Source organism: Phyllobates terribilis, unplaced genomic scaffold (genome assembly GCF_046119375.1).
Source record: "Phyllobates terribilis strain yellow unplaced genomic scaffold, ASM4611937v1 Scaffold_61__1_contigs__length_8056638, whole genome shotgun sequence".
Classification (NCBI taxonomy): Eukaryota; Metazoa; Chordata; class Amphibia; order Anura; family Dendrobatidae; genus Phyllobates; species Phyllobates terribilis.
In genome coordinates, this window is record NW_027362821.1 from 2,447,020 (window position 1) to 2,473,062 (window position 26,043).

At 42.1% G+C, this 26,043-nt stretch overlaps 1 pseudogene; it reads right to left on the reverse strand.

The window, feature by feature from the left end:
- Positions 1–235: 235 nt before the first annotated feature.
- Positions 236–24,503, reverse strand: LOC141192429 (uncharacterized; annotated as a pseudogene).
- Positions 24,504–26,043: the final 1,540 nt, after the last annotated feature.

A 26,043-nucleotide genomic window follows, 5' to 3' on the forward strand; every position in this document is an offset into this window, starting at 1 on the left:
AGTCATATCGAGCTTATATCATGACCTACTGCACTCCTATCTGGGGGGAAATCACTTCATTGCAAAGAGTAAATGGGAAAGGGAGGTGGGTACCCTCACAACAGAACAATGGGAGGCAATTCTAGAATATGCCCCGAAGATCTCTCTAAGCGAGCAGGCACGGATCTCCCAATTATACATAATACATAGGACATACAAAACACCGCTGCGCCTGTACAAGGCGGGCTTGAGGGGAGATTCCAGTTGCCCTAGATGTGGCACGGACCAGGCCGGACTGCTACACATGCTATGGTCATGTCCACGGCTAGTGGCTTATTGGTTGGTCGTTGTTAACAAAATTGAGAGGGCTTATACATGTACAATTGACAGAAACCCGGTGCTGTGTGTTTTGGGGGAGGTGGATGGAATACCTGTCTCAGAACATTACAAAGTGGCGATAGCGCGATTGCTATATGTGGCACGCAAACTAATAGCACGAAAATGGACAGATTCGGAACCCCCCACTAGGAGGGAATTTATTGCTCAGACACGTACGGTAATGCATTTAGAGGAAAGCATTTACAGGCGGAGGCATGGAGAGAGAACTTTTGGGAAAATATGGTCCGCATGGATGGCGGTAATATGATTGTCAATGTTCCCAGGTATGCCCGGCATAAGGAGTATTGGCGGGAGGGGGGAGAGGGTTTTGACTGTATTACTACACGTTATGTGAATTGTTATATGTATATTGATAACTGTTTGCTGTAAATTTTTGAAACCTAAATAAAAATAATTGGTTTTAAAAAAAAAGAATGGAGAGCAGAAAAAAATCCAGCTTCAATGATCCTCTAAAAACACTGCTTTATTGAGTAAATATAAAAATCTGAGATAACAGCATGGATGTCACAACCCCTAGAGGGGGAAATATTTTCTAGCAGACACGTTTCAGACAGTAAGGTCTTTAGTCATTGAAGCTGGATTTTTTTCTGCTCTCTATTCTGCTGGTTTCCTGAGCTTTGGATTCCTCAATGGGTGAGCTGACTTTTTGTTTTTTTTTCTTAGTAACCCCTTTAAGAAGATACAATTTTCGGTTAAAACATTTCCAAAATTCTGAACATGAAAAAGGCTTTTCCCCTCTGTGGCTTCTCTGATGTTTATTAAGAATTGATTTCCGTATAAAACATTTCCCACATTAAGAACATGAAAAAGGCTTCTCCACTGTGTGAGTTCTCTGGTGATTAACCAAAGCTGATTTATGGGTGAAACATTTCCCACATTCTGGACGTGAAAAAGGCTTCTCCCCTGTGTGAGTTCTCTGATGTCTATAAAGCACCGATTCCTGGTTAAAACATTTCCCACATTCTGGACATGAAAAAGGCTTCTCTCCTGTGTGGATTCTCTGGTGATTAACCATAACCGATTTATGGTTAAAACATTTCCCACATTCTGGACATGAAAATGGCTTCTCCCCTGTGTGAGTTCTCTGGTGTATAACTAAATCTGATTTTAGGTTAAAACATTTCCCACATTCTGAACAAGAAAAAGGCTTCTCCCCTGTGTGAGTTCTCCGATGTCTATAAAGCCCTGATTCCTGTTTAAAACATTTCCCACATTCTGAACAGGAAAAAGGCTTCTCCCCTGTGTGAGTTCTATGGTGATTAACCAAAACCAATTTATGGTTAAAACATTTCCCACATTCTGAACAAGAAAAAGGCTTCTCCCCTGTGTGAGTTCTCTGATGTATAAGAAGCTCTGATTTGTAGTTAAAACCTTTCCCACATTCTGAACAGGAAAAAGGCTTCTCCCCTGTGTGGGTTCTCTGGTGCACAACTAAACCTGATTTCCGGCTAAAACATTTCCCACATTCTGAACAGGAAAAAGACTTCTCCCCTGTGTGAGTTCTATGGTGATTAACCAAAACCAATTTATGGTTAAAACATTTCCCACATTCTGGACATGAAAATGGCTTCTCCCCTGTGTGAGTTCTCTGGTGTATAACTAAATCTGATTTTAGGTTAAAACATTTCCCACATTCTGAACAAGAAAAAGGCTTCTCCCCTGTGTGAGTTCTCTGATGTATAAGAAGCTCTGATTTGTAGTTAAAACCTTTCCCACATTCTGAACAGGAAAAAGGCTTCTCCCCTGTGTGAGTTCTCTGGTGATTAATCAAAACTGATTTATCGTTAAAACATTTCCCACATTCCAAACATGAAAATGGCTTCTCCCCTGTGTGAGTTCTCTGCCTCGCAAGATCTGATCTGCGAATTTTTTCTTGTTTAAGAAGAGTATTTCTATATTCTGAACGTGAAAATGGCTTCTTTGCTTTAGGAGCAGTTCGTTTTTTAATGCTTATTTTGTAACTTTGATTTTCCTTAGTAGTCGCTAATGAATCAGAAGACAGGACCTGTTTCAAAGGATTAGATGATTGATCTTTGCTGTGAAGGGATGATGGTATATCTGGAGTAATGGCATTCATTTCAATTGCATCTTGTTGGATCTCAATCTCATGTGATTTAAAAATTGAAGATGTCAGTTGTCCTTCTGATCTCCTGGTACAGTCATCTGCCAAGAATAAAATTAAGTATTATTATTGAATAAAATGTTCTTACATTTTTTTAACATTTTTACTTAAAGTGTCTGTAAAAATGGCAAGCTACGTAAAAAAAAAATTAAAAAAAAATTATTCACCAAGTCAATTACAGTTCACAGTCTAAAAGACTGTGCCCAAACCACATTTAGCATTTATGTATTTGGCATTACTATAGTGAGAAGAACCCACTTAATTTATCTGGGCACTGTGTGTTGGGTAATAAAATGGCATTTTTGCAATTTTCACTCTCCAACATCCACTGCGTGCTAATTTAGGGAAAGTGCCTGTGGAGTCAAAATAGTCCCTACTCCTATAGATTAATTCCCTGAAGGTTATAATTTCCAAGATGGAGTCACCTTATGGGGATTTCTACTGCTCTGGTTTTCTTTCATTTTGTCATATCAAGGTTTCTGCAAATGGTGGGTCCCATTTTCTCTGGGATCTGCTCCTGCAACGTCTAATTCTGTCACCAGGAGCTTTATTCATCCTGCAGGCGGCGCTGGTGAAGGAGGAGACGTCAGAACCAGAAGCTCTGGCGGCGCAGGCTCTGTCCAGCCATTAAGATTAGGGTTGCTGGGACCAGTAGTATCATCCAGTCTGGCAGTATGGGTGTGTGTGCTGTCCAGCTGGAGTAATCTGCTCCCTGCTTCAGTTAATTGGAAAGCACCGCACCCTACTAAAGCTGGAAGCATATTGCCGGAAGCCGCCAGATACAGCCTTGTTCTCCTCTGGTTCAGTCCTCTGTGCTCAGCTCCCGGTTTGTCTATTTGTTTCTGTTGTGACCTCGGCCCGTTTACTGACTATTAGTTTCTTCTGATTTTGTATTTTCTCTGCCCTCCTGGTTCTGACCCGAATAGCTGACTATTCTTCCCATCTGACACAACAGAACAGCAGGTAACACAGTGGCCCAAGCTAGGGGTCTCTGTGTAAGTCCAGATCCATGTAGAGGGGTTAAAGAGAATCTGCCACCCCCTGGGAGATTGGAGACCCCTAATATGGGCATACAGGTTATAGAAAAGTAGATCTATACATGCCTGTATGGCCCATAGTAGAGGTCTGCTTGCAGTGAAATGGGAGTTTTATAAAATCCGTTATCACATGCTTGGCGTCCCCCGGACGCCAATAAGTCCCCGCCTATCTGCTTATTTAGCATGTTCCCCACCTCCCCTGCACATCACAGGGACCTGTGACGTGCACTGGTCTAACTCATTTCCCACGCATGCGCAATGCGACGCTCACATCAGGAGCGCTTTGTTTCCTCCCGGTCCGTTTGTCTCTGCACTGCTCTGCAGTCGCAACGCTCATGTGCAGGGGAGGGGGGGACGACATGCTACATAAGCAGATAGGCGGGGATTTCTGGGCTAACTAAAGAGATAGGCGGGGATTTCTGGGCTAACTAAAGAGATAGGCGGGGATTTCTTGGTGTCCAGGGGACACCAAGCATGTGAAGACAGATTTTATAAAACTCAATTTCACTGCAAGCAGACCTCTACTATGGGCCATACAGGTATGTATAGATTTACTTTTCTATAACCTGTATGCCCATATTAGAGGTCTCACATCTCCCAGGGGATGAGAGATTTCCTTTAAAGAAGTTAAGGGGGTGATGGGCAAAACTGTGACTATAGACCATAACACATCTACTGAAGAAATCAAGCTGAACAGTCTTCTTTATAAAAAAAAATGAGTAAATAGTGGTGAAACCTCTCGGGGGTAATTAGAGTATGGGGCTCGGTGGTTCTTCGTAATCTAAACTATCGTAAGGGACAATATTTTCAGATCAGATGAGTTTCAAGAAGAAATATTAGACATTTTAAATGAACTTTTTATAATAGTGCAGAGCTGAGGTGTCTTATATTTAGACCTCGGGCATTGGGAAGACGTAATGGAGACCTTCTTTTAAAGACTACCAGGGAGTTACAGAGTCACATAAGTGAGGCCGGCCGATCCCACCACAATCAAACTATCACACAGAATGAACCTGGAAAAAAATACATAAAAAATATGTTACATCCTCAACAAGAACATACAGTCATATGAAAAAGTTTGGGCACCCCTATTAATCTTAAGCTTAATGTTCTATAAAAATTGGTGTTTTTGCAACAGCTATTTCAGTTTGATATATGTAATAACTGTTGGATACAGTAATGTTTCTGCCTTGAAATGAGGTTCATTGTACTAACAGAAAATGTGCAATCTGCATTCAAACAAAATTTGACAGGTGCATAAGTATGGGCACCTCACCAAAAAAGTGACATTAATAGTTAGTAGATCCTCCTTTTGCAAAAATAACAGCCTCTAGTCGCTTCCTGTAGCTTTTAATGAGTTCCTGGATCCTGGATGAAGGTATTTTTGACCATTCCTCTTTACAAAACAATTCCAGTTCAGTTAAGTTTGATGGTCGCCGAGCATGGACAGCCCTCTTCAAATGATCCCACAGATGTTCAATGATATTCAGGTCTGGGGACTGGGATGGCCATTCCAGAACATTGTAGTTGTTCCTCTGCATGAATGCCTGAGTAGATTTGGAGCGGTGTTTTGGATCATTGTCTTGCTGAAAGATCCATCCACTTTGTAACTTCATATTTATCACTGATTCTTGAACACTATTGTCAAGAATCTGCTGATACTGAGTGGAATCCATGCGTCCCTCAACTTTAACAAGATTCCCAGTGCCAGCATTGACCACACAGCCCCAAAGCATGATGGAACCTCCACCAAATTTTACTGTGGGTAGCAAGTGTTTTTCTTGGAATGCTGTGTTTTTTTGCCACCATGCATAACGCCTTTTTGTATGACCAAATAACTCAATCTTGATTTCATCAGTCCACAGGACCTTCTTCCAAAAAGAAATTGGCTTCTCCAAATGTGCTTTTGCATACCTCAGCCAACTCTGTTTGTGGCGTGCTTGCAGAAACGGCTTCTTTCGCATCACTCTCCCATACAGCTTCTCCTTGTGCAAAGTGCCTTGTATAGTTGACCGATGCACAGTGACACCATCTGCAGCAAGTTGATGCTGCAGCTCTCTGGAGGTGGTCTGAGGATTGTCCTTGACTGATCTCACCATTCTTCTTCTCTGCCTTTCTGATGTTTTTCTTGGCCTGCCACTTCTGGCCTTAACAAGAACTGTCCCTGTGTTCTTCCATTTCCTTACTATGTTCCTCACAGTGGAAACTGACAGGTTAAATCTCTGAGACAGCTTTTTGTATGCTTCCCCTGAACAACTATGTTGAATAATCTTTGTTTTCAGATCATTTGACAGTTGTTTTGAGGAGCACATGATGCCACTCTTCAGAGGAGATTCAAACAGGAGAACAACTTGCAAGTGGCCACTTTAAGTAGCTTTTCTCATGATTGCATACACCTGGCTATAAAGTTCAAAGCTCCATGAGGTTACAAAACCAAAAAAAGTGCTTTAGTAAGTCAGTAAAAAGTAGGTAGGAGTATTTAAAACAAGAAAATGATAAGGGTGCCCATACTTATGCACCTGTCAAATTTTGTTTGAATGCAGATTGCACATTTTCTGTTAGTACAATAAACCTCATTTCAAGGCAGAAACATTACTGTGTCCAACAGTTATTACATATATCAAACTGAAACAGCTGTTGCAAAAACACCAATTTTTATAAAACATTAAGCTTAAGATTAATAGGGGTGCCCAAACTTTTTCATATGACTGTATGTATGAGGGGAGAACTCCAACATTAAAGCGGACTTACACTTATTTATGGTGGACCATTGGAGCTACTATGAGTTCTGACCAGGAGAGTAGAGAAAGTATTAGTGCTCCCATTTCAGGAGAGATTGTGCAGTAATCTGAATTCCTTAGGATTGAAAACATAATGGAATTTATGACGTGAAGTGAATCCAACATACCAGGGCTCGAGCCATGCCAACACATCTCCTGCAGGTGTATATATTACAGTATATTACAGCTATCAGCCTCGCACAGCTTAGAGATACAGGTGCTTCTCAATAAATTAGAATATCATCAAAAAGTTAATTTATTTCAGTTCTTAAAAAAAGTGAAACTCATATTATATAGTCATTACAAACAGAGTGATCTATTTCAAGCGCTTATTTCTGTTAATGTTGATGATTATGGCTTACAGTCAATGAAAACACAAAAGTCATTATTTCAGTAAATTAGAATAATTAACAAAAAACACCTGCAAAGGATTCCTATGCGTTTAAAAAGGTCCCTTAGTCTGTTTCAGTAGGCTCTACAATCATGAGGAAGACTGCTGACTTGACAGATGTCTAGAAGGCAGTCACTTACACACTCCACAAGGAGGGTAAGCCACAAAAGGTCATTGCTAAAGATGCTGGCTGTTCACAGAGTGCTGTATCCAAGCATATTAATGGAAAGTTGAGTGGAAGGAAGAAGTGTGGTAGAAAAAGGTGCACAAGCAACCGGGTTAACTGCGGCCTTGAAAGGATTGTTAAGAAAAGGCCATTCAAAAATTTGGGGGGAGATTCACAAGAAGTGGACTGCTGCTGGAGTCATTGCTTCAAGAGCGTCAACACACATAGACTTATCCAGGACATGTGTTACAAGTGTCACATTCCTTGTGTCAAGCCAGTCATGACCAACAGACAACGCCAGAAGCGTCTTACCTGGGCCAAGGAGAAAAAGACCTGGTCTGTTGCTCAGTGGTCCAAGGTGTTGTTTTCAGATGAAAGTAAATTTTGCATTTCATTTGGAAATAGAGGTCCCAGAGTCTTGAGGAAGAGTGGAGAGGCACACAATCCAAGCTGCTGGAGGTCTAGTGTGAAGTTTCCACAATCAGTGATGGTTTGGGGGGCCATGTCATCTGCTGGTGTAGGTCCACTGTGTTTTATCAACACCAAAGTCAGCGCAGCCGTCTACCATGACATTTTGCAGCACTTTATGCTTCCCTCTGCCGACAAGTTTTTTGGAGATGGAAATGTCATTCTCCAGCAGGACTTGGCACCTGTCCACACGGCCAAAAGTACCAATACCTGGTTTAAAAAGAACAGTATCAATGTGCTTGATTGGCCAGCAACTCGCCTGACCTTAACCCAATAGAGAATCTATGGGGTATTGTCAAGAGGAGGATGAGAGACACCAGACCCAACAATGCAGACGAGGTGAAGGCAGTTATCAAAGCAACCTGGGCTTCCATAACACCTCAGCAGTGCCACAGGCTGATCGCCTCCATGCCACATTGCCGCATTGATGCAGTAATTGATGCAAAAGGAGCCCCGACCAAGTATTGAGTGCATTTACTAAACATACATTTCGGTAGGACATCATTTCGGATTTTAAAATATTTTTTCAAGCTGTTATAAAGTATTCTAATTTACTGAGATAATGACTTTTGTGTTTTCATTGGCTGTAAGCTATAATCAACATTAACAGAAATAAACACTTGAAATAGATCACTCTGTTTGTAATGGCTCTATATAATATGTGAGTTTCACTTTTTTGAAGAACTGAAATAAATTAACTTTTTGATGATATTCTAATTTATTGAGAAGCACCTGTATATCATGGCGTGTAATGTTTTTTGCATAGTTAATCGCGATCCTGTATGAAGTTAGTCGGTTTTAAAAGAAATTGTAAAATCAGGACAAAAGGGAAACTCTGCTGTTATTGTACAGAAATTCACACTTGGCCTCACTGCACATTTAATGTTGTCGATCATAAAAGTGAAGTTTGGTCATTAAAACTGGACCTGGTCTTGTAGGGACCATATGAGGACATTCAGCAGCACAGAAGGGAGAGAAGGTAGATTCATCCAATAAGATATCAGGGTTCTAGGAAGCCAACACCATCATTACCCTCCGCTTTCACTTACAGGCCCATCATAATATTTTCTTCAAGTGATTTTCTAAACTGTCTGTACATTCTACGTACATTGTCATCTGGTTTTGTAGTTTACAGATCTGAGGAGGTTATGGTCAGCGTCTTCTAATCACAGGGAGTAGGTGGATCCTCCAAGTTATAAGTTCTATAGAAAAGGGCTTTCAATGGCCAAAATCATTTGAACAGTTTTGGGTGGAGGAGAATGTTGTGGTCTAGAGGTAAAATGGTGATCACACGATTGTGATACAGCCGGACTACACAACCGATAAAGCAGCCACAGCCGGTGACTTATAAGAATCTGTAACTTCTCTGCATTTAGTGGTTACTACTCACCTGGGAGGTCATCTGTAGGAATCATCTCTTTACACCGCTCATCACCCCTCACATATGTCTCTGTAGTATTAATGTGGGTCAGATCTTCACCCTGAAACAAATATTGTAAAAGTCACAGACAGATGGAGAAGTCCCATCTATGATCAGCTCTAATCCTGCCATCTCCACCGTTCTCATTACACAAGTATAAAACATATAATACTGGTGGATAAAACAAGACTGAGCACAAGACCTTCATAGCCGTCTACACATCATAGGGGAGATCTCATGACACCTTCTCTCCATCTACCTGATGATCCTGGGGAACATTGGGATCTTCTTGTTTACAGTTCTGTGGAAGAAGAGGACGGGGACATCTCTCTGGTGTTGTCCTCTTACTGGATAAAACTGGAGGAAACACATACAGGGACTGAATTCATTCTTTACATACAGATAATTATAGGCCGTGTGCATTTAGTCCTGTCTATTACCTGGTGATGTGAGGGGCTGGGGAACATTCATCATGACGTCCTTGTACAGATCTTTGTGTCCTTCTAAATACTCCCACTCCTCCATGGAGAAATAGACTGCAACATCCTGATACCTTATAGGAACCTGACATATACAATGATACCGTCATCCCCCCGATCCCTTCATAGCGTTACTGTATAATGTCCCAGCATTCCCAGCAGTGTCACCTCTCCAGTCAGCAGCTCAATCATCTTGTAAGTGAGTTCTAGGATCTTCTGGTCATTGATGTCCTCATGTATGAAGGGGTGAGATGGAGGCCCCGTGATTGGGCTCAGGGGTCTTCCCCATCCCTCAGACACAGGGTCCTGACAGCGCCCACTAGAGGTCTTCTTCACTACTGTGTAATCCTGGTTATGGAGAGACACATTAATAAATCTCACTCCAGACATTTCCAGAGTCCTCACCTCTCCAGTTCTGTCCATCTGTTATTCCCATAGATAAGAATGATGTAATGTGACGTCATCAGAATCTCTCACCTCTCCAGTAACCCGGAAGAGGATCTCTAGGGTGAGGTGTAATATCCTCTCAGCCATCTTGTCTCTGTCCATTTCCATCTTTGATGGATAAATCAGGAAAATTCACTTGTATAGAAGATCTTTACTGAGAGGATCCGATATTGTAGAGACCTGAACGAGAAGACGATGAGCCGATGTAATATCATAAAAATCCTGTGTAATAATACAATTACTAGAGATAATCAGGTAAAACATGAGGAGATTTATAATTTTACAGTATTTAGTTTTCTTCTTTACATCTAGAAATAAAACCTATATACACTGCTCAAAAAAATAAAGGGAACACTCAAATAACACATCCTAGATCTGAATGAATGAAATATTCTCATTGAATACTTTGTTCTGTACAAAACTTAATGTGCTGACAACAAAATCACACAAAAATCATCAACGGAAATCAAATTTATTAACCAATGGAGGCCTGGATTTGGAGTCACCACCAAAATGAAAGTGGAAAAACACACTACAGGCTGATCCAACTTTGATGTAATGTCCTTAAAACAAGTCAAAATGAGGTTCAGTATTGTGTGCGGCCTCCACGTGCCTGTATGACCTCCCTACAACGCCTGGGCATGCTCCTGATGAGGTTGCGGATGATCTCTTGTGGGATCTCCTCTCAGACCTGGACTAAAGCATCCGCCAACTTCTGGACAGTCTGTGGTGCAACGTGACCTTGGTGGATGGAGCGAGACAGGATGCCTTCATCTTCCAGGAACTGCTGACACACTCCAGCCACATGAGGTCTGGCATTGTCCTGCATTAGGAGGAACCCAGGGCCAACCGCACCAGCATATGGTCTCGCAAGGGGTCTGAGGATCTCACCTTGGTACCTAATGGCAGTCTGGCTACATGGAGAGCTGTGTGGGCCTCCAAAGAAATGCCACACCACACCATTAACCATTACTGACCCACTGCCATAGGTCATGCTGAAGGATGTTGCAGGCAGCAGATCGCTCTCCACGGCATCTCCAGACTCTGTTACATCTCTCACATGTGCTCAGTGTGAACCTGCTTGCATCTGTGAAGCGCACAGGGCACCAGTGGCGACTTTGCCAATCCTGGTGTTCTGTGGCAAATGCCAAGCGTTCTGCACGGTGTTGGGACGTCGGGCGCTCATACCACCCTCATGGAGTCGGTTTCTTATGGATTGTGCAGACACTTGCACATTTGTGGCCTGCTAGAGGTCATTTTGCAGGGCTCTGGCAGTGCTTCTCCTGTTCCTTCTTGCACAAAGGCGGAGGTAGCGGTCCTGCTGCTGGGTTGTTGTCCTCATACGGCACCCCCCACGTCTCCTTGTGTACTGGCCTGTCTCCTGGTAGTGCCTCCAGCCTCTGGACACTACGCTGACAGACACAGCAAACCTTCTTGCCACAGCTCGCATTGATGTGCCATCCTGGATGAGCTGCACCACCTGAGCAACTTCTGTGGGTTGTAGAGTCCGTCTCATGCTACCACGAGTATGAAAGCACAACCAACATTCAAAAGTGACCAAAACATCAGCCAGAAAGCATTGGTGCTGAGATGTGGTCTGTGGTTCCCACCTGCAGAACCACTCCTTTATTGAGGGTGTCTTGATAATTGCCAATAATTTCCATCTATTGTCTATTCCATTTGCACAACAGCATGTGAAATTGATTGTCAATCAGTGTTGCTTCCTAAGTGGACAGTTTGATTTCACAGAAGTTTGATTTACTTGGAGTTATATTCTGTTGTTTAAGTGTTCCCTTTATTTTTTGGAGCAGTGTATTTTAGGCCACAGACAACAAGCAGTTTCTTCCTCAGAGTCTGCAGCTGAACACGTTTCTCATAGACTCATCTTCCATAATGCTAATTGTCGTCTCATTTACGGACACTGGAATCGGCATTAGTAATACTACAGGAGATATTCATTACACATGACATGAGAAATAACTACTTCATGATCAGGACGGCATCTTCATTTTCTACTATGGCTCTAGAAACATATTGGGCCAGAATCCGTCACCGACTACATCTCCACCGGTCGTCTATATGAATGTTTCCCTTCTTCCCCGGACTGTAATCTTGTATCATATTAGATCTCATGTCTGATTCACACACAGAAGTTTGAGGCTTTTATAAAAGCTTTTTTGTTCACACAAACACCTCGGACAGAAATTATTTGATACGAAAGTCTTCATGTACACTGTTTTATGGTGTTTATTTCTGGCCTTAGTCTTTCCTATGTTACAAGAAAGACACCAGATAAGAGCAGAAATAGTAAAAACATGCAAAAAGCACAAGACAAGTTTAAGGGCAATGGTACCAAATACTAATGAAATGTATGTAATGTTTTAACTTTGCAGTAAGTAATAAAAATGCCTTAAAACATTCTCTCTCATCTGGCAAATATTAAAAATTATGGTAAATTATGGTAATCCTATTTGACCTAAAACTGGAAAGGTTTATTCTGATTTCATGTCAGATATTGAGAGAAACATGCATATGTGTCTTTATATAGTGTATGTAAACTTCTGGTTTCAACTGTACATCAAGAGAATGTCAAGAGTGTGCAAAGCAGTCATCAAAGCAAAAGGTAGCTACTTTGAAGAACCTAGAATATAAGACATATTTTCAGTTGTTTCACACTTTTTTGTTAAGTATATAATTCCACATGTGTTAATTCATAGTTTTGATGCCTTCAGTGTGAATGTACAATTTTCAAAGTCACGAAAATACAGAAAAATCTTTAAATGACAAGGTGTGTCCAAACTTTTGGTGGGTACTGTATCTATAAATATATACTGTATATCTGGTGGAGTCATATCTCCCGACTCTGCAGACCGCATGCCGCTGCTGTACTTGGCAGGCACGGACCAGATGGTATGGAGATTAATGAGGGAAAAGTCCAAAGGCAAACTTTTCCACACTTAACAAGAACTTGATGAGAAGTATATACATCAGATAGCAGGCACAACACTTTATGAATGCTTCTTCTGCATTAATAATAAAAAAGTGGAATAAAAAAGTGCAAAAATGCATATATAATATATGACGTATTGGCCGATATTTTGGGCAAAATACTCAAGCTCGTAACCCGCGTCAAGGGTCCTCATGCTTATGAGTCCCTACTCTAAACATAAAAAGCAAAGCCACAATAAGAAGAATTAATTTTTTTTTTCTTTTTTTCTTCAATTGTGGGGGAATTTTAATTCTTCTTATTGTGGCTTTGTTTTTTTACCAAAAAAGAAAAAAGTTATGGCTGTAGGAAGAAAGGGAGCAGAAAACGAAAATGCAATAATGGAAAATGGCCCGGTCATGAAGGGGTTAACACTACCAAAATTACAAGCTCAATGGCTTGTTGTGGATGTACTGTATATAAACAGATGTAAACAATGAATGATTGATACAGTCACTACCTTACCCAATCCCGTACCTAAACTAAGCTGATGCTGCCTAGAAGAGGAGGTTGGCACCCTAAGGAACGACAATTGTGTCCCTCAGAAGCCCTATAGAACGTATAATTAGCAAATATATACACACACACACACACACACACACACACACACACACACACACACACACTATATTATACAGATTATACAGTGGGGAAAAAAAGTATTTTGTCAGCCAGCAATTGTGCAAGTTCTCAAACTTAAAAAGATGAGAGAGGCCTGTAATTGACATCATAGGTCGACCTCAACTATGAGAGACAAAATTTGACAACAAATCCTGAAAATCACATTGTCTGATTTGGAAAGAATTTTTTTTCATATTTTGGTGGAAAATAAGTACTCAATACTTTGTTATATATCCTTTCTTGGCAATGACAGAGGTCAAACGTTTTCTGTAAGTCTTCACAAGGTTGGCACACACTGTTGCTGGTATGTTGGCCCATTCCTCCATGCACATCTCCTCTAGAGCAGTGATGTTTTGGGGCTGTCGCTGGGCAACATGGACTTTCAACTCCCTCCAAAGGTTTTCTATAGTGTTTAGATCTGAAGACTGGCTAGGCCAGTCCAGGACCATGAAATGTTTCTTGCAAAGCCACTCCTTCGTTGCCCTGGCGGTGTGCTTGGGATCATTGTCATGCTGAAAGACCCAGCCACGTTTCATCTCCAATGACCTTGTTGATGGAAGGAGGTTTGCATTCGAAATTTCACGATACATGGCCCCATTCATTCTTTCATCTACACGGATCAGTCGTCCTGGTCCCTTGGCAGATAAACAGCCCCAAAGCATGATGTTGCCACCCCCATGCTTCACAGTAGGTATGGTGTTCTTTGGATGCATCTCAGCATTCTTTCCCCTCCAAACACGATGAATTGTGCTTCTACCAAACAGTGCTACTTTGGTTTCATCTGACCATTCTCCCAATACTCTTTTGGATCATCCAAATGCTCTCTAGCAAACTTCAGAAGAGTCTACACATGTAATGGCTTAAGCAGGGGGACATGTCTGGCACTGCAGAATCTGAGTCCCTGGTGGTGTAGTGTGTTACTGAAGGTAGCCTGTGTAACGTTGGTCCCAGCTCTCTGCAGGTCATTCACTAGGTCCCCCCGTGTGGTTCTGGGATTTTTGTTCACCGTTCTTGAGATCATTTTGACCTACGGGGTGAGATCTCGTGTGGAGCCCCAGATTGAGGGAGATTATCAGTGGTCTTGTAGGTCTTCTATTTTCTAATTATTGCTCCCACAGTTGATTTCTTCACACCAAGCTGCTTGCCTATTGCAGATTCAGTCTTCCCAGCCTGGTGCGAGGCTACAATTTTGTTTCTGGAGTCCTTCGACAGGTCTTTGGTCTTCACCACAGTGGAGTTTGGAGTGTGACTGTTTGAGGTTGTGGACAGGTGTCTTTTATACTGATAACAAGTTCAAACAGGTGCCAGTACTACAGGTATGAGTGGAGGACAGAGGAGCCTCTTAAAGAAGTTACAGGTCTGTGAGAGCCAGAAATCTTGCTTGTTTGTAATTGACCGAATACTTATTTTCCACCAAAATTTGAAAAAAAAATTTATTTCCAAATCAGACAATGTGATTTTCAGGATTTGTTTTCTCATTTTGTCGCTCATAGTTGAGGTCTACCTATGATGTCAAATACAGGTCTCTCTCATATTTTTAAGTGGGAGAACTTGCACAATTGGTGGCTGACTAAATACTTTTTTATATATATATATATATATATATATATATATATATATATATATATATATATATATATATATATATATATATATATATATATATATATATACATATATATACACACATACACACACACACAGTGGGTATGGAACATAGTAACAGTTTATAAGGCCATCCAGTTCAGCCTATTTCTTGTGCACTGCAGCTATTCCACAGCGTTGATCCAGGGGAAGGCAAAAAAAAGCCCATGCGGTATAGGCCAATTTACATCATTGAGGAAAAATTCACTTCCCGACTCCAATCTGGCAGTCAGATTAAATCCCTGGATTAATTAACTAAGCATAAGATGTAATTTTATTGTTCTCAAGAAAGGCGTCCAGGCCTCTCTTGAACTCATTAAGTGAGTTGGACATCACCACGGCTCTGACCGTAAAGAATCCCCTTCTATGCTGGTGCAGGAACCTCCTTTCCTCCAGATGCATAGTGTGCCACCTCGTCTTTGTCACCATCCTTGGTATAAACAGGTCATGGGAGATATCTCTGTACTGCCCCCTGATGTATTTATACATGTTTATGAGGTCTCCCCTAATCCTTCTCTTTTCCAACGTAAATAGGCCTAATTTTGACAACCTCTCTGGGTATTCTAGTCCCTCCATTCCCTTTATTACCTTAGTCGCCCTCCTTTGTACCCTCTCTAGCTCCAATATGTCTTTCCTGAGCACCGGAGCCCAGAACTGTGCACAATATTCTAAGAGCGGCCTTACCAGCGCTTTATACAGAGGAAGAACAATGTTCTCATCATATGCACCTATTCCTCTTCTGATGCATGCCATGACTCTATTTGCCTTCGCAGCTGCTGCCTGACACTGGGCACTCCAATTTAATTTGCTGTTAACCAAGACGCCCAGGTCCTTCTCCATGTCAGATTTCCCCAACGGTTTCCCATTTAATATGTATGGGTGACTGCTGTTGTTCTTTCCCATGTGCATGACGTTACATTTATCGGCATTGAACCCCATTTGCCATTTTTTGGCCCAACTCCCCAATTTATCTAAATCCTCCTGTAGCTGTGCCCTATCCTCATCTGTATTAACTACTTTACAAAGTTTAGTATCATCTGCAAATATTGCTATTTTACTATGCAACCCTTCCACCAGATCATTAATAAATATATTAAATAATATAGGGCCCAAGACAGACCCTCGAGGCACCCCGCTAGTAACCCTGACATACCCTGAGCTTACTCCATTGATAACCACCCTCTGCTTTCTATCACTCAGCCAGCTATTTACCCACTTGCACACATTATCCCCCAGACAAAGCATTCTCATTTTATATACCAACCTTTTGTGTGGCACGGTATCAAACACTTTGGAGAAGTCAAGGTAAGTATTCAGACCCCTTTATTCTTTTCACTCTTTGTGAAATTTCTGAGTAAAGCAGAAATTCTTTTGTAACCTTGGCCAGATCTGTGCCTTGCCACAATTCTGCCTCTGAGCTGCTTGGGCAGTTCCTTTTGAGCTCATGATTCTCATTTGGTCTGACATGCACTGTGAGCTGTGAGGTCTTATATAGACAGGTGTGTGCTTTTCTGAATCAAGTCCTATCAGTTTAATTAATCACAGCTGGAATCCAATGAAGGAGTAGAACCATCTCAAGGAGGATCACAAGGAAATTGACAGCATGTGACTTAAATATGAGTGTCTGAGCAAAGGGTCTGAATACTCATGACCATGTGATATTTCAGTTTTTCATTTTTAATACATTTTCAAAAATGTCTACATTTCTGTTTTTTTTCAGTCAAGATGGGGTGCAGAGTGGACTTTAATGAGAAAAAACTGAACTTTTTAGAATTTACCAAATGGCTGCAATGAAACAAAGAGTGAAAAATTTAAAGGGGTCTGAATACTTTCCGTACCCACTCCACAGAAGGGCGAAAAATCCAGCACGAAATCCAGGTAATGTGATAAAAGTTAAAACTCCATTTATTGTGAAAAAGTTAAAACAAGACAATGGGACTTACGAGTCACAATAACATGTTTCGAACTCAGATGTTCTTAGTCATAGTGTGACCCATATCCAAAGAAAACCAAAGTCAAATTTTTAGGATTTTATCCTATTCAGTCCAGATCTGATTCAATGGATATTTTTCAGGATGTTGTGCAGCAAATGTAAAAGGTGCTGCACTCATTTCCGAATATGGGGACTGTCAAGTGAAATGTGACCAATAAAGAACGGATTGCCCTTCAAGAATTAAAATGTATGAAAGATCTTGTCATAAGAATGTCAGACAAGGGAGGAGTAGTAGTATTAACCCTTTAACACCAACGCCTTCGTGATCAGGCCAATTTTTGGTCAATCTGACCACTGTCACTTTATGAGGTAATTACTCTGGAATGCTTCAGCGGATCCCACTGATTCTGAGACTGTTTTTTTCGTGACATATTGTATGTCATGATTGTGGTAAAATTTATTCGATATGACTTGCGTTACTTTGTGAAAAAAATCGGAAATTTGGCATGGCAAAAATTTTGAAAATGTTGCAATTTTCAAACTTTGAATTTTTATGCCCTTAAATCAGAAAGATATGTGACAAAATAGTTAATAACATTTCTAACATGTCTACTTTACATGAGCACAATTTTGGAACCAAATTTTTTTCGCTAGGAAGTTATAGGGGTTAAAAGTTGACCATTGATTTCTCATTTATCCAACAAAATTTTCAAAACCAAATTTTAGGGACCACATTTTATTTGAAGTGACTTTGAGGGGCCTTTATGACAGAAAATAATCCAAAGTGACACCATTCTAAAAACTGCACCCCTCAAGGGGCTCAAAACCACATTCCATAAGTTTATTAACCCTTCAGGTGATTCGCAGGAATTTTTGGAATATGGAAGTAAACAATGAACATTTAACTTTTTTTTCACAAAAATGTTACTTTAGATCAAATTTTTTTTTTTTTTCGCAAGGGTAACAGGAAAAAATGAACTACAAAATGTGTTGTGCAGTTTCTCCTGAGCACGCTGATACACCATATGTGAGGGAAAACTACTGTAGGGGTCCACGGCAGGGCTCGGAAGGGAAGGAGCACCATTTGACTTTTTGAATGTAAAATTTGCTTAAATAACTAGTGGACGCCATCTCGTGTTTGGGGAGCCTCTGATGTGCTTAAACAGTGGAAACCCCCCACAAGTTACACCATTTTGGAAACCAGACCACTCAGGGAACTTATCTAGATGTGTGGTGAGCACCTTAAACCCCCAGGTGCTTCACAGAAGTTTATAACATTAAGCCGTAAAAATAAAACTTTCACATTTTTCCCACAAAAATGTTTTTCAGCCCCCAATTTTACATTTTCATAAGGGTAACAGGAGTAATTGCACCATGCAGTTTGTTGTGCAATTCCTCCTGAGTAAGCCGATACCCCATATGGGGAGGAAAACTACTGCTTTAGCGCACGGCAGGGCTTGGAAGAGGTTGCAGACACCATGTCACATTTGAAGAGTCGCTGACATACCAAAACAGCAGAAACCCCCACAAGTGACACCATTTTGTAAACTACACCTCTCAAGAAATTCATCTACGGGAGTAGGGAGTATTTTTTAAAACTCAGGCGATACACAAACTTGTATAACATTGGGCTGAGTAAATGAAATATTACTATTTTTTCCATTCAAGTGTTGCTTTGACCCCAAGTTTGCAGTTTTCAAAAGGGGTAATAAGAGAAAATGTTAAACAGCTTCTCTTAAGTACATTAATACCCCATAAGTGGTCGAAAACTACTTTGCAGGCACAATGCAAAGCTCATAAGGGAAGGAGCGCCATGTTACAGTGCAGATTTTACTGTTGTGGTTTGCAGGTGATATGACCCACTGGGAGAGCCCCTGAGGTCCCAGAACAGAAGAAACCCCCCCATAAATTACTCCATTTTACAAACGACACCTCTCAATGAATTCATGAATTCATCTAGGGGTGCAGTGATCATATTTACATCACATGTGACAGAAATTTATACCATTTGGCAGTGAGGAAAAAATAATTACATTTTTACCACAAAAAAATAGTTTTAGCCTCAGATTTTACATTTTCACAGAGGGGAATGGGTAAAAATGGTGCCAAAATGTGTCACACAATTTCTTCTAAACGTGGCAATACCCCATATGTGGCTGTACAGTACCGCCTAGCCATACGGCAAGACTCAGGAGGGAGGGAGCGCTATTTGACTCCTGGAGAACAAATTATTGTAGAATAGTTTGAGGACTCTATACAGAGCCCCTAAGTGCTAGAAGAGCAGAATCCCCCCTCAAGTGACCCCATTTTGGAAATTATACCCCTTTGGAAATTTACATACAGGTGTAGTGACAATTTTCACTTCATGCGTGTTTTCCAGAAACATGCAGCAGTGGATGTTGCTGAGTGAAAATTTCAAACTGCCGTTGTAGTGACTAGTACGTTGTAGAGACCAGTACGTTGTGCCCAGCTCATGCTTCTGTAGACATGCACCTGTAAATTAGGCGGGCTCTCATCGCTACAGGAATGCCAGACATGTGGACCCCAAATATAGTTTAGGCACATTGTGGGGCTCAGAAGGGAGGGGAGCATTTGGACTTGGGAGCACAGGATTTGCTGAATTTCTTTTGGGGGGCAAGGGCCATTTTGCTTTTCCACAGCCTTTGTGCTACCAGTAACTTGAAAGTCCCTTATATTTTCGCTAGATGACAGACCTGAGTGGGGACTTGCTTTTTTTGTGGATTGAGTTGAAGCTTTTATTGGGAACATTTTACATAACGTTTATCCGGCTCTCTACGCTGGGCACTTACATCGGGGTTTCCATCTAAATCTCCAAGTGATGTAATTCAGATGAAACCCCCGAGGGAACCATTCACTATAGTGAGGCAGCAGAGTTACTCAGGACTCAGTCTTGGCTCTGTTTAGCGGTGTCCTTTTTTTCAGAGGTGCACAAAATTGTGGCCAATCACACTTTTACACATGTCTAAAAAAAACCTGACACTGTGGGATGATAGGCTACACGGTGCCTCCATCAGCCTCATTACAGGGAATCTTCCGTCGGGTGTTCCGTCTGAATCATGTATTTCAGAGATTTACACGGAAACCCCGGTGTAAGCGCTTAGCACAGAATAAACGGGAGACGCGCCATACTGCATTGTTTTGGGAAGCAGAATGAACAAATTAGCAGCAGGTGAAAAATTGTTTTTATTTATTTTTTACGCCGTTCCTCATGCGGTATAAGTGAAAAAAATTAGACAACTATATTCTTCGGGTCGTTGCTATTACAGTGATACCAGATTTATATAGGGTATTTATGATTGACAGCTGTCATACACTAAAAGACGCTTTGTTTTGCAAAATCTAGTTTTTGCATTGCCATATTTTGAGAGCTATGATTTTTCCAGATTTTGGCCGACAGAGTCATGTGAGGGCTTGTTTTTTGCGGGTCCAGTTGACGTTATTATTGGAACCATTTTTGGGCATGTGACATTTTTTGATCGTTTTCTATTCTGTTTTTTGGGAGGTACAATGAACAAAAAACAGCAATTCAGGATTTGTTTTTTGAGGTTTTTTTTAATACCGTTCCGCAAGTGTAAAAATTGATAAGGCAGCGTTATTCTTCGGGTCAGCATGTTTACAGCGATACCACACAAAGTTTTTTTTATGTTTTGGCGCTTTTACACAATAAAAACTATTTTATAGACAAAAGAATTACAAAAGAGCTACAACTTTTTTATCTTTCAGCTGATGGAGCTGCATGGCGGCTTTTTTTTTGCAGGACAAGATGACGTTTTTAGCGGTAACATTTTTATTTCCATTTAGCTTTTTGATTGTATTTTATTCCACTTTTTGTTTGGCAGTATCATGTAAAAGCATAGCTTTTTGCTCCGTTTTTTATGGTGTTTACAGAAGGGGTTAATTAGTGTAACAGTTTTATAGGGTTGTTCCGGATGCGGCGATACCAAACATATGTACTTTTTTTGTTTTTGCATAAATATATTGATTTGTTGGTTTATTTACCGTATTTATTTAATTTTATTTTGTGAGATAAAATATATATATATTTTTTTAACAGTTTGAAAACATTTTTTTATACTTTTTTTTTTTTTACATTTTTACTTAGTCCCTGTATGGAACTTCAATTTTTATTTTTCTGATCACTAGTCTTACGCAATGCAATAGACATGTATTGCATTGCATGAGAGCAGACAGTTTTACACTGTCAGATCTCCTGCTAGACTCAGCTGCTGGCTGATTCTAGCAGGACACCGTGCATGGCAGACCAGGAAGTCATCATATTACCTCTTGCTGCCATGACAACGCCAGGTCCTATCACGGGGGCCATCGGAAAGGTGAGTGGACGACCCCCTCTCCTCTCACCATCTCCTAAATGCCGCAATCGCTATGGATCGCGGCATAGAAGATAGCAAAGGGTTAGCATCATTGGGACCTGATCCAATCAGGTTCCGATGATGTTACCTGTCAGAGCTGTTGCTCTGCACCGCAACCGCAGCACTTGCAGGACCCTGGGGTTCCTGAGCGCTGCGAGGCCGCCGATTGTTCATAAACGTGGGCGCTGCACAGAGCCCAGCCAGCACCGACGTTTATGTACAGTGTGTGAGGCAGTGACGGGGATCGTATACAAGGGACGGTATATATCCCCCAGAATGTGTACAGAGACCTATTAAACCCATTGAAGTGCATTGCAGCCACAGACACACCTGCGGCTGCAATGCAGGCATGAAGGTGAGCATTGACCTGGTCAGGCTATCTGGCTAAGGCAGATTAGTAAAACCCGGGGCCTTCATTTCTTGGAGGAGACTACAGGAAGGCAGTGGGGCGGATTCCTCCCTCCAACCCGGGTTTTCCAGTGGCTCTTGCCTCAGGTCCTTTAAAAACCCTGCATTAAGGATTAGTGTTGTTCAGTGTTCGGACCCGCTAGGGACATAGCAGGAAGGCTTAGCGGGCCTGTGTGTAGCTGAACCTACGCCTGGGTAGGCTCTGCACCAGTCAGGCTCTGAGCAGCCCGGCGCAGCCGTTGCCCACGGCAACCGTTGTTATGGACTTATGTTAACCCGGCTGAAAACCAGAGGACTTTCTGTTTTACCCGTGAGTGCTGAATAAAAGCTGCTTATGTTGGACTTGCTTGGGTCACTGCCTCAGTTACTGCACGGTGTGAACACCGCCGCCTTACAAGTGGGAGGTCGGAAGCGGTTAATGGAAGCAGAGATGTATGATTTACAAATGCTGTCAGATAAAACAACATATAAAAAAGTCCTAGATAATCCCACATCAAAGCTGTAACATACCTGGCGGCGTCCTTGCATAGTGGTATATCTCCCACTGTGCAAGAGCGCGCATTTGATTTCCAGTCCAGACTGTCTCTCCGGCAGTCTCGCTCTGCCCTGACCCTTTGCTCGCCGCTCCGGCAGTCTCGCTCTGCCCTGACCCTTTGCTCGCCGCTCCGGCAGTCTCGCTCTGCCCTGACCCTTTGCTCGCCGCTCCGGCAGTCTTGCTCTGCCCTGACCCTTTGCTCGCCGCTCCGGCAGTCTCGCTCTGCCCTGACCCTTTGCTCGCCGCTCCGGCAGTCTCGCTCTGCCCTGACCCTTTGCTCGCCGCTCCGGCAGTCTCGCTCTGCCCTGACCCTTTGCTCGCCGCTCCGGCAGTCTCGCTCTGCCCTGACCCTTTGCTCGCCGCTTCGGCAGTCTCGCTCTGCTGACCCTTTGCTCGCCGCTCCGGCAGTCTCGCTCTGCTGACCCTTTGCTCGCCGCTCCGGCAGTCTCGCTCTGCTGACCCTTTGCTCGCCGCTCCGGCAGTCTCGCTCTGCTCACCCTTTGCTCGCCGCTCCGGCAGTCTCGCTCTGCTCACCCTTTGCTCGCCGCTCCGGCAGTCTCGCTCTGCTGACCCTTTGCTCGCCGCTCCGGCAGTCTCGCTCTGCTGACCCTTTGCTCGCCGCTCCGGCAGTCTCGCTCTGCTGACCCTTTGCTCGCCGCTCCGGCAGTCTCGCTCTGCTGACCCTTTGCTCGCCGCTCCGGCAGTCTCGCTCTGCTGACCCTTTGCTCGCCGCTTCGGCAGTCTCGCTCTGCTCTGACCCTTTGCTCGCCGCTCCGGCAGTCTCGCTCTGCTCTGACCCTTTACTCTCCGCTCCTGGCGGTCTCGTCTTGCTCTGCTCTTGCCCGCCGCTCCGGGCGGTCTCACCCTGCTGTGTTTGTCTACCGCATCTGCGGTTCTGTTCCGGAAGTCCCAGTCTGTACTGGGTCCTATCCACTCTGTGCACCAACCTGTTGTACCTGCCAGTACCTCCCTGCCTGCATACCAGTCGTGCTTACCAGCCGTGTCCGCCTATTCCCCCAGTCTGTGTGCCAGCCTAACATTCCAGTTCCTGTATTCCCCGGTGTGGGCCAACCGCCGTGTCCGGAGTCTGACCTGGAGTAGACCCGGGTCCCTCAGCTCGGTTCCTCCCTGGTGCACTGGCGTCGTATGCCGTCGTGCGACCTTGGTCGGATCTGGCAGATACTTAGTTACGCCCCTCCTGGCACTCTCCGGTACGGTCCAGTGGAATCACTACATATACACGCACATGCCAGTCAGTCCGGGCGTGTGCATTACAAAAGCTAGTTATAGATACCCATTCTATTATTCAAGAGGGTTTTGCCCTAGAGGTTATAACTGAAAAAGAAAGGGATTATTTAATTGTGGAGCAACCAATGTTGCCAGGTTTATATGGTCTGCCAAACATACAAAAAAATATAATTCCTCCCCCGATGAGACTCATAGTATCGGGTATAAACTCAGTTACTGAATTAATAGGGGATTGGAAGGATAATTTGCTGCAGCCATTAGTTCAAAGAACTGCAAGATTTTTAAAGGACTCCAGGGATGTCTTAAATCAGGTATCTAAAATGGAATGGCAGCCTTACTACACGTGGCTTAGCTGCGATGTAGTGTCATTGTATACTTGCATTCCCTATAATATTGTTATCCAAACACTAAAGTATCATATATTTAAATTCAGCGCTTATTCTTCTGATCTATGTGAATATATTGTCTTGTAGGTGCAATTTTTAATAACTAATATTTTTTTTATGTACAAGCAGGTTTTTTTCCTTCAGTGCAAGGGGGTCTCCATGGGAGCTAAATACTCCCCGTCGCTCGCAAACTTAATAATGTCCTTCTGGGAGCATAAATGTTTGTATACTTCTGCGAATCCTTATGTGAATTGTCTGCTCTGGTATGTCAGATACATCGATGATTTGATCTTCATATGGAGGGGCAATATATCTGCCATACCGGAATTTGTACAGTATCTTAATGATTTTAATTTGTCATTCACATACAATACTCACCCCACTGTAATTCCATTCTTGGACCTCAGACTGGAGGGGGGAAATGGAAGTATAGCTACTTCATCATTTTCTAAACCCCGCTCAAGAAATACGATACTGCATGCTGCAAGCAGTCGACCGCAGTCACACCATAAAAGCCATCCCAGCGGGAGAGTATACCAGGATAAAGCGTAACTGCAGTAAAGCTGACAACTAGAAAGTGAAATCACTACTTGTCGGGATAAACTAATTAGGAGAGGTTACCCACCCTGGACTCTGGACAGAGCTTCAAGGATCGTAGCTACAAGAGACAGAGAAAAACTAATTGATTCAAATGCAAGAGAAACATTCTGCCACCACACTGTTTATTCAGAAGATCAATCACCAGGGCATAATTCAGACTATGTGCTTCAAGACTTAAACGGTGGTGCACATCCAAGAAATATTTCACTCACAAGCAAGAATAGAAGGAAAGGCAGCACTCACCCAGTCTTCTTTAAAACGTTCCTTTATTTTTGTGTGTGGAGCAATTCAGCGTGCAGCATTGGACTGAGACCCCGAAGGGTGTGCGGGGGAAAAAAGGGACAACGGCCGTTTCGCTGCCTTCCGGCGCTTCAACGGGTCCAAACCTCCGCGCACAAAAATAAAGGAACGTTTTAAAGAAGACTGGGTGAGTGCTGCCTTTCCTTCTATTCTTGCTTGTGATTGAAAAACTAATTGATGTCTCTGAGAGTGAAACTGATGAAAAAAAGATAATGAAACCAGCATTAGCTTTAACATTTAGTCTACAATTTAATAAGATTAAAAAAAATAATAAATAAATATTTGCCCATATTGCATGATGACAGTGTCAGATCTGAGATTCTGAAGTCAGGGTGTTCAATTGTGGCAAAGAGACAATCATCTTGGGGAGACATTTTATCCCCAAAGAGATCTAATACTGTGAGACAAAGACATGCATGGCTAAATTGCAAAAAAATTTTTAAATGTGGTCAAAATGGCTGTGGCATGAGTAATTTAGTTCAGGTCTCAAAAAATGTCTCCACAGCTGCATAAATATTGCAACAGTAATCATGTTGTATATATAATTGAATGCAAAGCGTGCAGTAAATTGTACGTGGTGTGTACTGTAAGAAAATAGAAAAAACGCAGAGCAGAACATATACAGTTAGGTCCATATATATTTGGACAGAGACAACATTTTTCTAATTTTGGTTCTAGACATTACCACAATGAATTTTAAACTAAACAATTCAGATGCAGTTGAAGTTCAGACTTTCAGCTTTCATTTGAGGGTATCCACAGTAAAATTGGATGAAGGGTTTAGGAGTTTCAGCTCCTTAACATGTGCCACCCTGTTTTTAAAGGGACCAAAAGTAATTGGACAATTGACTCCAAGGCTATTTCATGGACAGCTGTGGGCAATCCCTTCGTTATCTCATTCTCAATTAAGCAGATAAAAGGCCTGGAGTTGATTTTAGGTGTGGTGCTTGCATTTTTTTGATGTTACAGGTTTATTTGCCGAACCGGAACATCAAAACATTTGCTCATCTCTAGTAATTAATAATCTATCAATCTTATATAAATTTCATATCGAAATATGGCACAAGAGTACTTTATAGGTGGTATCCTTGTTGTATCGTTTATTTATTATTTTTATACACAGTATATGATATGATCAATTGTTATCTATTTGATGCACTAGTCACTTTAGAATTTTTCATAAATAATCTCCTTTATTATTTGATATAGTATAATTCTGATTATCAAATCAACTAAACTTGATGGCATAATAATGAACCTTTGATCATTTGGATAATAGTATATAATTTGTGGAATTGGGTGC